The sequence below is a fragment of the Dryobates pubescens genome, chromosome 1 (assembly GCF_014839835.1).
Source record: "Dryobates pubescens isolate bDryPub1 chromosome 1, bDryPub1.pri, whole genome shotgun sequence".
Taxonomy (NCBI): Eukaryota; Metazoa; Chordata; class Aves; order Piciformes; family Picidae; genus Dryobates; species Dryobates pubescens.
Genome location: NC_071612.1, coordinates 36,416,440 through 36,426,693, shown reverse-complemented (window position 1 = coordinate 36,426,693; position 10,254 = coordinate 36,416,440). Strand labels below are relative to the sequence as shown.

At 40.3% G+C, this 10,254-nt stretch overlaps 1 long non-coding RNA gene across 4 annotated transcripts; it reads left to right on the top strand.

Annotated features, from left to right (window-relative positions):
- Nucleotides 1-286: 286 nt before the first annotated feature.
- On the top strand, nucleotides 287-9,515 carry LOC128897389 (uncharacterized). Of its 4 annotated transcripts, XR_008462365.1 has the most exons (5): nucleotides 287-386; nucleotides 4,161-4,281; nucleotides 5,257-5,408; nucleotides 5,993-6,233; nucleotides 8,811-9,022. It is a non-coding gene; the product is annotated as an uncharacterized LOC128897389 (long non-coding RNA). The 4 variants fall into 4 exon arrangements; XR_008462364.1 differs by lacking the exons at nucleotides 287-386; nucleotides 8,811-9,022 and adding an exon at nucleotides 9,428-9,515 and having other exon boundaries at nucleotides 3,848-4,281; XR_008462363.1 differs by lacking the exon at nucleotides 287-386 and having other exon boundaries at nucleotides 3,848-4,281.
- Nucleotides 9,516-10,254: the final 739 nt, after the last annotated feature.

Here is a 10,254-nt window from a genome sequence, read left to right as displayed (position 1 = left end):
TAGGAGAGAACAGAACAATGATACTTACATGGGAGAAAAACTTTTATCTAGCATTAAATCCTTAAATCCCCTAAGGAAACAAGGCTCTGGCCAGCCTGATCTAGAGTGGTGTGTACACAAATGCTGACATAATCCATTAATAATAATAAACAGAAGAGCTTTATAGTTTCCTGGATTTCAGCTAATTTGCTGTAATATTTAGCCTGTCTTACCAACTCTTTATTTTGCTGTTTGTCTCTGTGGTCCTTTCTAAAAGGTTTTTCCCTTGTCCTGTTCCCAGGTATGAGAAATAGGAACAGAAGAGGTATGAATGAGCAGGAGAAATGGGAGGAGCTTTCTCCATGTGGTGGAGAATCTGCAGCTGGCTGAGCTTTAGGGAGTTTCATGTGAGCAAACTAAAAATGCAGAGATAGAAAGGGAAATAAATAGCACTGTGTGAATGGCAAGGACATTTAAAATACAGTTATTTGCAATCAGTAAGTACAATTTTGTCAAATTCAGGCTGAAATGGAGAAGCCTAATTCTAAGAACAGTATGGTTAAATGTTCTGTTATATGCCTTAAAATTAGTTACACCTACAGTTCCTATTTGTTTAATATGAAAGCTTTTGAATGAGGTTTTGGCTTTGCATATTTGGAAGCTGCAAAAATAATCTTTCATGAAGGTAGCTGAGCAAACCTGCAGAAACTGAGGAATTACATGGAAAATACAAACTCATATTCCAATGGTCTTGTAAATTCCAGATTTTGGGGTATGTAAACAGAAGAATAATTGAAAAGAGTTCAGTGTTTGGTCACCTACTTACAGAAAGCTTAAACATGTTTTTATGCTGGTTGTATCTGCTGTTTTATTTTGGTTTATTTTTAATAAGTTGTCTAATGCAGCTGGGCCCAGATCCAAGTGACACCACTTCTCCATCCTGAATTGTGTATGTGAGTTATATCTGGTTACAGATACCAATCTCAGTATCATTACCAATCTGAGTATCATCAACTAGAGCAGGGTGGAGTGGAGCTTGCCTTAAGACCTTACTCCCTCATTGTCTGGACTTGGAACTGGCATGAATTTGGCATGTCTAATCCCTCATATAATCCCTCATATAAATTGGAAGCTGTAGACCATCCTGTCACAAGGAGTGAGTGTTATTTTATGTCTCTGAAACTATAAGGTGGACCTTAGCTGCCAGCAGCTTTCTAAATTTGAGTTTCTTTTGTTGCTGTGGCTATTCACTGGGAAAGAATGCGGCCCCAGTTCCACTGACAGAGGGTGTGAAATGTTAAAAAGTAGAAGGGATAGGTAGATTTTAAAGGGATGAAAAAAAGGGGGGGGAAACAACAACAAAAAAAGAATTTACAGGAAAGCAAAAGACAGCCTTGCTTCATATTCAGCAATGACCAAATAGCCATGGAGTTGGTTTTCTATCTAAATAATTTAGTTTCATCATGAGACAGTTACAAATAAGGACATACTGAACAAAGGATTTTCTTAAAAACCAAAAAGTAGTCTATATAGCTGTTTTTAAATGCACATCACTCCCTGCTGCTTTCCCCCATCTCTTCAGCTTCTTGTTTCAGCATAAGACATGCAACATACAAATTATTCAAATTTAGAAACTAGTTAATGAATTTTAATTCATAAATGAGTGCTACTGGGTTTATACCAGAACAAGTTTCCCAATTTATTTTTATAAGCAGTTGGAGTAACTTAAAGATGTTTAGGACAGGTCAAGCACAAGGCTAGCTGGAGCTTGCCAGCTTCTGTATAGCAAATGGTGAGAAAGGAAAATCAACACTACAGAGGATATCTGCAAGATACTTGTAGAATTTTGAAGCCTTTGAGTTGTAGTGTCAGAAAATTTTGTACAACACACAGGCCTGAGTAGGAAACAAGGCCTCTGTGAAACTTGGAGGAAAGAAATAAAATGGATTTTTATATTTTTAGTGTCTTACATTAATTGAAAGTCAGTCACTGTGAGGTAAACTTATGATTGGCAAGCTCTTAGCTTCTGGTAAATTAATTGTACAGACAGTGGAGTAGAGTCTTTCTTGACAGGTAAAAGCATTTGTTTATTCAAGTGACATTCATATTGAAACTTGCCTAAAATTCAGTCATGTACTCAACCTGAGATCTACCAAGAAATTCCATTCTGCAGCAAGGTCCAATAGTTTAACTGCTAAAAATTTCTGAATTGGAGCAAACAATAGACATTAAAAAAAAAAATCCAGTAAAATGAAAATCCTGGGGTTTATTTAGAACCACTGAAAGGTTTTAATGATTTTTTTTCCCCAGTGTTTTAGTGAGGTGAATTGGACTGATAACCTTTAACATCACAAACCCCATAAAATATGAAAATATATAAACTGAAAGAAGTCAACTTTTAGATTATGGCAGGCTGAGAGAGTTAGGATTGTTCAGCTGGAGAAGAGGAGAGACCTTATAGCAGCCTTCCAGTATTTGAAGGAGGTCCTCCAGGGGAGCTGGAGAGGGACTTTTGACAAAGGCATGGAGTGACAGGGTCAGGAATAATAGCTTCAAATTAGAAGCAGCTTGATTTAGATTAGACGCTAGGAAGAAACTCTTCCCCCATAAGGGTGGTGAGGCAGTGGAACAGGTTGCCAGGAGAAGTTGTGGAATCTCCCTGACTGGAAAGATTGAAAGCCAGGTTGTCTGGTGCCTTGAGCAACCTGGTCTAGTAGGAAGTGGAACTTTCAATCTAAACCAGTCCAAAGGTTCCTTTCAGTCCATATAGCTAAAGAAAACAACAACTGATAGCTTTGAAATATTTTCTTTATAATGTTAAATTGATTTTTTTCAATAAATGATTTAGTTTCATTTGTTTAATTTTGGACCTCAGCATGACTTTGTCCCATTAGATAAACCTAGGAATTGATATATTTGAGGAAATACATCTGTTTTACTCTAAGGGAAAGAGTTACTTTCAATGATACAGGATACCTCTATGTGATTAAATTAAGGTTTGTAGTTCTTCTATGCTGTTGTGATTAAGGTAAACAGGTCGGGACATAAGATGATTTAAATCCTCTAATACATTTAATATGACACTTTTCCAACTAAAATAAACCAACTTCTTTCCTTTCCTGTCTCTGCCCCATCTTTGCCTTAGTGAAGACACAGTCCAGCACAGGATGATTCAGATTTGGTAGCCATCACTTAGGAGTCTGGTTACGTCTTAAGCACTTGACTTTCTGGTCAAGATAGTCCAGAAGCCCAAGAAAATAAAGTGCTGAAGTCTTACTGTAAATTATCAAATTATATTAGTTCTGTCTTAACCTAGAAAATTGTAGCCCGTTCCAAATCAGTGTAATTTCTTCTGCAGCTGTGGCTGTCCTCTTAACAGCTGCCTGAAGAGAGTTACCTTGCAGATTGGAAACCTGGAGATTTTTCTCTCCTGAGGCAGTTTTGTTCTTACAGCTATGGCTTTACCAGTGAATGGAGGTCATTAATGACAGCGTTTCTTGGAAACGTTCTCCATACAATTGTTTTGTAAAAACCATTAAGTAAACTTCCACATCCTGGTCAAATTCCAGTTCAGATAAGAGCACCCTGCTTGCAGAGTTCCTACAATTCCAGCTGAGCAGTACATTGATGTCTGGTAACCTGCTCTGTGGTATTGCATGGGATAGTTAAACAGTGGTTGCATTTTGTTGGAGAAGTGTTCTCAGCTGAGGGATGTATGAAGTAGATGCCCCATAGCTGGTTTGGCTTTTTCTTTCCCCCAAGAGATTTTGGGGATGGTTAAACAGTTACAGAAGTGTCCAATATTACTCTTGTGTGTTTGGTTTGGTTTTTTGTTTTTTTTTTTTTTTTTCTTGATAAGCTTGGTCTAATAACTGCAGTGACATAAATGAAATCTGACTTTCAAAATAATACAAATAACACAGTTTACCACTAACCTTGTTCTTAAACCAACTCTTAAATCATTAAACCATCTTACTTAAACCACATCTCTTGAACCACCACTGATCTCTAAGCTCTCTGATACTAAATCTCCTAAGGGATAGGATCAAAGCAGTTTTTAAAAATAAAGGCAGTGATACTCCACAGATGAAAGCAGGACAGTTACAATGAAAGTCAGCATATTATATTTTCTCAGGTGCCAAGGAGGGATATTAAGCATCGTTTGTTTTTCCTTTCTGCAGCTTAAAAGGATCAGGATGGATTTTTGATATCCATGAAATTTGACACATCAGACTGATAACAACAGCATGGCAGAGAACAGCCATAACAGGAATTGGATTCACCACAAATCACAACTGAAGAGTGAGCTTATTCCAAATTCAGAAGGCCCTTGTAGCACTGAGGCTTCTGTCAGCTATATGAGCGTGACCTCGTTCTTTGCCTGCAGAGAAGATACATTTCAGTGCAATTCTTTACTTCTTGGGATTGCAGCATTTATTGTTACCGTCTCTCTGCATCTGCTCTCCCCAACCCTAAGCAATCTTTGTAGTACATCTATTCTGGCACTGTTTAGTGTTTCTGTTCTGCAGTATACCAGGAGTGTCTCATTAAGTGGAGGTACTTTAAATGAAGAGTAGTATTGTACTGCTTTAGAATGCCTTTAAATCAGTGACAAAATTTACAACTATTAATGTTCAGCAGTAACCTTATAAACTGATGGTTTACTGATGGGTAGGTCAATCAAAGTACTTATTTGTTAAGTAACTTCTCAGCTCATTAGTGTTAATCCTGGAATTAATTAGTGTGACCTGCTCACCTAGAAATATGATCCTATTGAAACCAACAGAATTTTTGTTGTTCTCTTCAGTGGGGCAAAAATTGCCCCATGATGTAGATTTTTTTCAGCTTCTCAATACTATTTTCCCCCCATTTGAAATAATGCCGAAGTAGAATGCCGTATAAAGAGAATGAGGACATTATTTTAATATAATAGTGCAATTTTGGTGTGCTAATTTTAACAGATGTACTAAAAACTATTTTGAATGGAAAAAAGTATATGTGAATTAACTCACATTACTGCAGAGATACTGACCTCTTTCTACAGTTAATCATGGAATCAATAGATATATGGAAAAGAAAATCAATATACTCCCAAGTATAGAAACCAGATGTGGAATTCCTTTATGGAGATAAAACACCACAATTCACTATGCATTTGATTTAAGTCTGGAGAGGGTGGGAGGAAAAGAGACAGTTAAGTGATTTATTCTGCAAATATTTATTTTCATATGGCTTCTATCTTTCCCCTCCTTTCTTTTTGTTTCTTTTTTACTTAAGGAATTAAATTTCTATTTTGGAAATCAAATTCTGGCTGAGGAAGGAGTTATCTTTTGTAGGAATACAAACTCCAAGATCATGGACAAAGTAATTTTAACTGGAGACACAGACTTTCCAAGAAGCCAAGTTAAACATCTTAAATCAGCATTAAGGTAAATCCACTGAAAAAAAGAAAAAGGCAGGGTGGGGGGAAGGATGGGAGTGGGTGGGAAGCTAACATTTTTTATTTCCCCCAATGGTAAATGAAACCTAAGGTTGGGAACAGAATGTGGAAGGCTCCTTAGGAAAAGTTATACCACGGAGAGACTGAATCAACTTTTATGAAAATGTTTTCTGCAGGAACTACTTGGGGGCTCTTTTAATTTCTCCTCTCAGAAGTATGGAAAAACCCATGATAATTTGGGGCTTGACTCTATGTATTAATGGTCTGAACTAAAACTCAGAATAATGATAAAAGCTATACCTTAAGTTCCTGGAAAGAGAAGTTATTTCAGATTTACTGCAGGCAGGCATGAAGTTTTAAAGCACCTTAACTTCTCAGGTGCTTTCCCACAGTATTTATTATTCCACGTTCAACATGTTACTGTAAATACAAATAAAACATTTAAACTGACAGGGTTAAAAATGTCTGTCTTGCTTCACCTGAAAGGTCATCAAACCAAAAATTTAGTGCAAATGGTTCTTGCCAATCCAAGTCTAATCTTATGTAATCTAATCTAATCTTTTTTAACTATAGACCCTGAAAGATGAAGGGATAGAGTGTACCCTCATTAAGTCTGATGATGATTCCAAAGTGGGAGGATAAGCTGGCATACCAGAAGGCTGTCCTGCCATTCAGAGACATCTGGACAAACTGTAGAGTTCGGCAGAGAGGAACCCAATGAAATTCAACAAGGACACTTACACACACCAGTACTATTTAGGGCTTGACCTGCTGGACAGCAGCTCCACAAAGAGCCTTGGAGTCCTGGTGGACAGTAAGTTGACCATGAGAGAGCAATGTGTCCTTGTAGCCAAGAGGGACAATGATATCCGGGGGCACATTAAGAATGCGACTAGAGGGTGAAGTTATCCTGCCCCTCTACTCTTCCCTAGTGAGGCCTCATATGGAGTACTGTGTCCATTCTGGGCTCCCCAGTTCAAGACAGACAGGGAACTACTGAAGAGAGTCCAATAGAGGGCTAAGAGGATGATGAGGGAACTGGACCATCTCTCTTATGAGAAAAGGCTGAGAGACCTGGGGCTGTTTAGTATGGAAAAGAGAGGGCTGAGAGGGGATCTGATCAGTGTTTACAAATCCTTTAAAGGTGCACATTAAGAAGTTGGGGCCCAGTGACAGGGTGAGGGGCAACAGGGACAAACTGGAACACAGGAAGTTCCACCTCAAAATGAGGAAATACTTCTTTACAGCGAGGGTGTACTGGAACAGGCTGCCCTGAGAGGTTGTGGAGTCTGTTTCTCTGTAGACTTTCAAAACCCACCTAGATGCATTCCTATGTGACCTGCCCTAGATGATCCTGCTTTGGCAGGCACGTTGGACTACATGAGCTCCCGAAGTCCCTTCCAACCCCTATCATTCTACGATTCTGTGAAAGACAATTTGAGCATAGAAGAAAGGAAAGAGCAATTTGCTGAGAAGACTTAAGCTGTGTATAATAAGAAACATTGAAAGAAATGGACATTTTATTGGGTTTATGGCCCAGCTCTGGTAATAATACAGTTTTAATATTGAGTTATAAGCAGGAACACAGTAAAGCATTTTTACTTTGAGAATGCAGCATTGTAGAAACTGAAATGGAAAATATCTTGTTACAGCATTCAGTGAAGGGCAGACTAAACACTTGAGCCAAACAGCACAGATTACATGCTGTATGTTCAACACACTCCAAGTAAAAACAAGACAGCTGTAGACATAGGAAGAGACAAAGGAATGAAAATAAACCCCAACACAATAGCAGATATTAGGTGATTGTTGTGTTTTGGTTGAGAAAGTTGTGAGAAAAAAAGAAAAGAGAAAAAAAAATACATGAAAGCACCATTATTACAGGGATTCTAATTATCTAGATACCCAGATCCCTCCTGTTTAAAGTGTTAACTCTGGTAGTGACAGATCTGCCAGTACCCAAATTAGTCTGGCATTTTCATGGTGTCAAATACTGGAATATGTAGAACTGGCAAAGAATAACATAGTTTCATGCATTGAGAGCCAGGAGCAACACCCCACTAGCAATGCAGCTTAATGGAGTCTATCAGACTTCATGTACTGGAAATCTCTCTCTTCCTCTTTTTTGGCAACCTTAGAAGTATGAAGACAGAGTCATTAGACTGGAATTTGTATGACCTATTTTTCCAAACGTATGATTAAGACACTACCAGAATCACACCCTTAAAGAAAAACTATTTTCTTTCTGACACTTTTCCAGACACTGAACACACGAAGTAAGAGAACAGTTCCTGCCTGGCACATGCGTGGAACCGTCGCTTGACACCACATGCACGCACAAATTCTGATCAAGGCTTTTCCCTCAGAATTTTGGACACATAGAGCAAGACCCATCTGGATGCACTCCTGTGCAACTTGTACTAGATTCTATAGTCCTGCTCTGGTGGGGCATCGGACTAGATGATCTCTGGAGGTCCCTTCCAACCCCTAACATCCTGTGATCCTGTGAATAATTATTTCTTTTCCTTTTATGAGCCCTGGCAAAAAAAACCCAGCTTTATTGTTGTTGGTGGTTTTCACTTACCAGCACATCCTGTGGATGAGTATGTATATGCAGTGTGCATATTCTTTACCTACTGCATTAGAAATGTAAATGTTTGTCTGTGTTTATTTAAAGATTGCACACCGTATGAGGACAAGATAAGCACTCGAATAGCAAAAGTGACAGGCCAACTAGCAAATGCCTATATCAGTTTAATTCCTAAAACATTAAAGGCTTTGAATATGGATTTCTAAATGTCTTTTTTTATTTCCTCCCCGCCCCCCATTGTGAAATATATACAATCCTTTATATAAAACCTACGTGCCTTTCTGTTGCTGTGCTACCAAATATGCCACACTCTGGGGCTGAGCTCCCTGCAAGCTCTTGAAAAATTGTTCTGAACATCCTTTTGCTGCTGTTTTCACAACTACAGTGACCTAGGCATGCACAATTAGTTCACCTTCAAACCAGCTATTACTTTGGCACTTCCTTAGTCTTTATTGGCACTAACCACAAAGTTACATCTCGTATGCAAACAGGTTAGTCCTGGTGGTGGTACATGAGTCTCCCAGCCCCAGAAGGCAGCAGCAGTGGGAGTAACTGAGCAGTGAGAATGACTGAAACACTACGGTGGCAGTGGTCTTTCTTGCAAAGCACCTAAGATTAGGGGCTAAATAAGCAGGCCACTTCTTGTTTGCCTCTTTTGAAAAGGAACGAGAAATGAGGCTTAAGGGTGCCACCTCGGCCTTGAATGAAGTGAATCACAATGTGAGAAACTTTGGGGCTGGGAGACCTTTTTGCCCTTAGAGGAGGAATTTTTCTTGCCTTTCACCAGCTTCTGTTCCCTAGAAAGATCACAGTGGGACACCTCCAGCCAAAGTCCTCCTGAGGCATTGTGCCCTGATGGGATGCAGTTGAATACAGATGGCAGGGAGGTATCTCAAGACAATGGAGCACGGGAAAGCACCCATCTCCCTCTAGCAATCAGATAAACATGCCGGAAGAAGGGGAGACTGCCTGTTATCTTGCTTGGGCAGGCAAGGAGACAAGACTTCACAAGGATGCCTACTGCTCTGTAATTAGGTCCCGTTCTTAGAAATAAACTTCAGCAGCAACTTTCCAGTTGTATCATAACGCTCGTTTTTGATTGTGAAATTTCTCAAGTCAACAAACGTCTATAAAAATCATAGAAAAGTTTCTTAGTATAACCTCACATTGAGTGTTGGTTTTGGTGTGGGGTTTTTTTGTTTATTTTTTGCTCATTTGTAGAGGTTTTCATTGTTTGACTGGGTTTCGTTTGGTTTGAGAGGGCATTTATTTTAAGAGCTTTGCCCTTTGTGTTGCTAAAATTCAAAACTCTTGTTCAGGTTCCCTTCACGGTGGAATCACAGCAGGTCTAATCGGAGCTGCTTATCATCGTCTCAGTCTCTCAAGAAGAGTATCTCTCTTCCTTTTCATCTTTCCAGAATCCTCCATTGTCCATCTCCATCAAACGGTTGTTAACTTGTTGCAGATAACGAAGCTCTCTCCTGATCAACCGCTTCTCTGTTCCCCTTGTTGCTGTTTATAACCTCCACTGCAATCACTGATGCCAGGTCCCACTGGACTCGCTTGAGATTCCTCGGAAAACTTCCAACGCTTCATCTCCTACCTGCTGCTTACATGCCATTTCTCCTCCAGCAGCAGCCCGCAGATCCTCTGCGTCATTCGGGATTGTAGCTTTCTCTTCTGCTGCGACCTTAGAAATTGCTCAGTAAAGCAGGGCAGCGGCACCAGAAAGAACGCGTTGTTTGGTTTTGTTGGTTTTTTTTCCCCCAAAAAAATGTCAGACATGCCACTACACGGCAAATAGACTCCTCTCGACCTCTGTGCTCTCGTCATGCATCCAGCAACTAGCCCTCTGCAGGCAAGGTCTATCTTTTCACACTGGCATTCCCACACCGGTAGAGCACAGATACTCTTACCGAAGGTGAACACGTGAAGCTGTTATCGACGGCCAAATGGAATCGGTAACCACTGGAGAGGGTGGCGAGGGCCGCCGCCCCCTCTGGGGGGAGAGCTACCCTCAGCCGCCCCATAGCCCCAGCTGGCAGGAGACAGCACCCCACAAACTTCCCAGTTTATTCTCCTTTTCTTTCTGTAATAAGCACTGCCCGCCTTCCTTAGCCTCCCGGAGCACTTGAGGCCGGGAGTGGCTGCTGCCTCCGCCCACCGTAGGCCCGGCCTCCGAGGAGGCCCCTCAGGAGGCGGCGGCGACTGTGGCCGGAGGTCGGGGCAGTACTGGGGTGCCCGG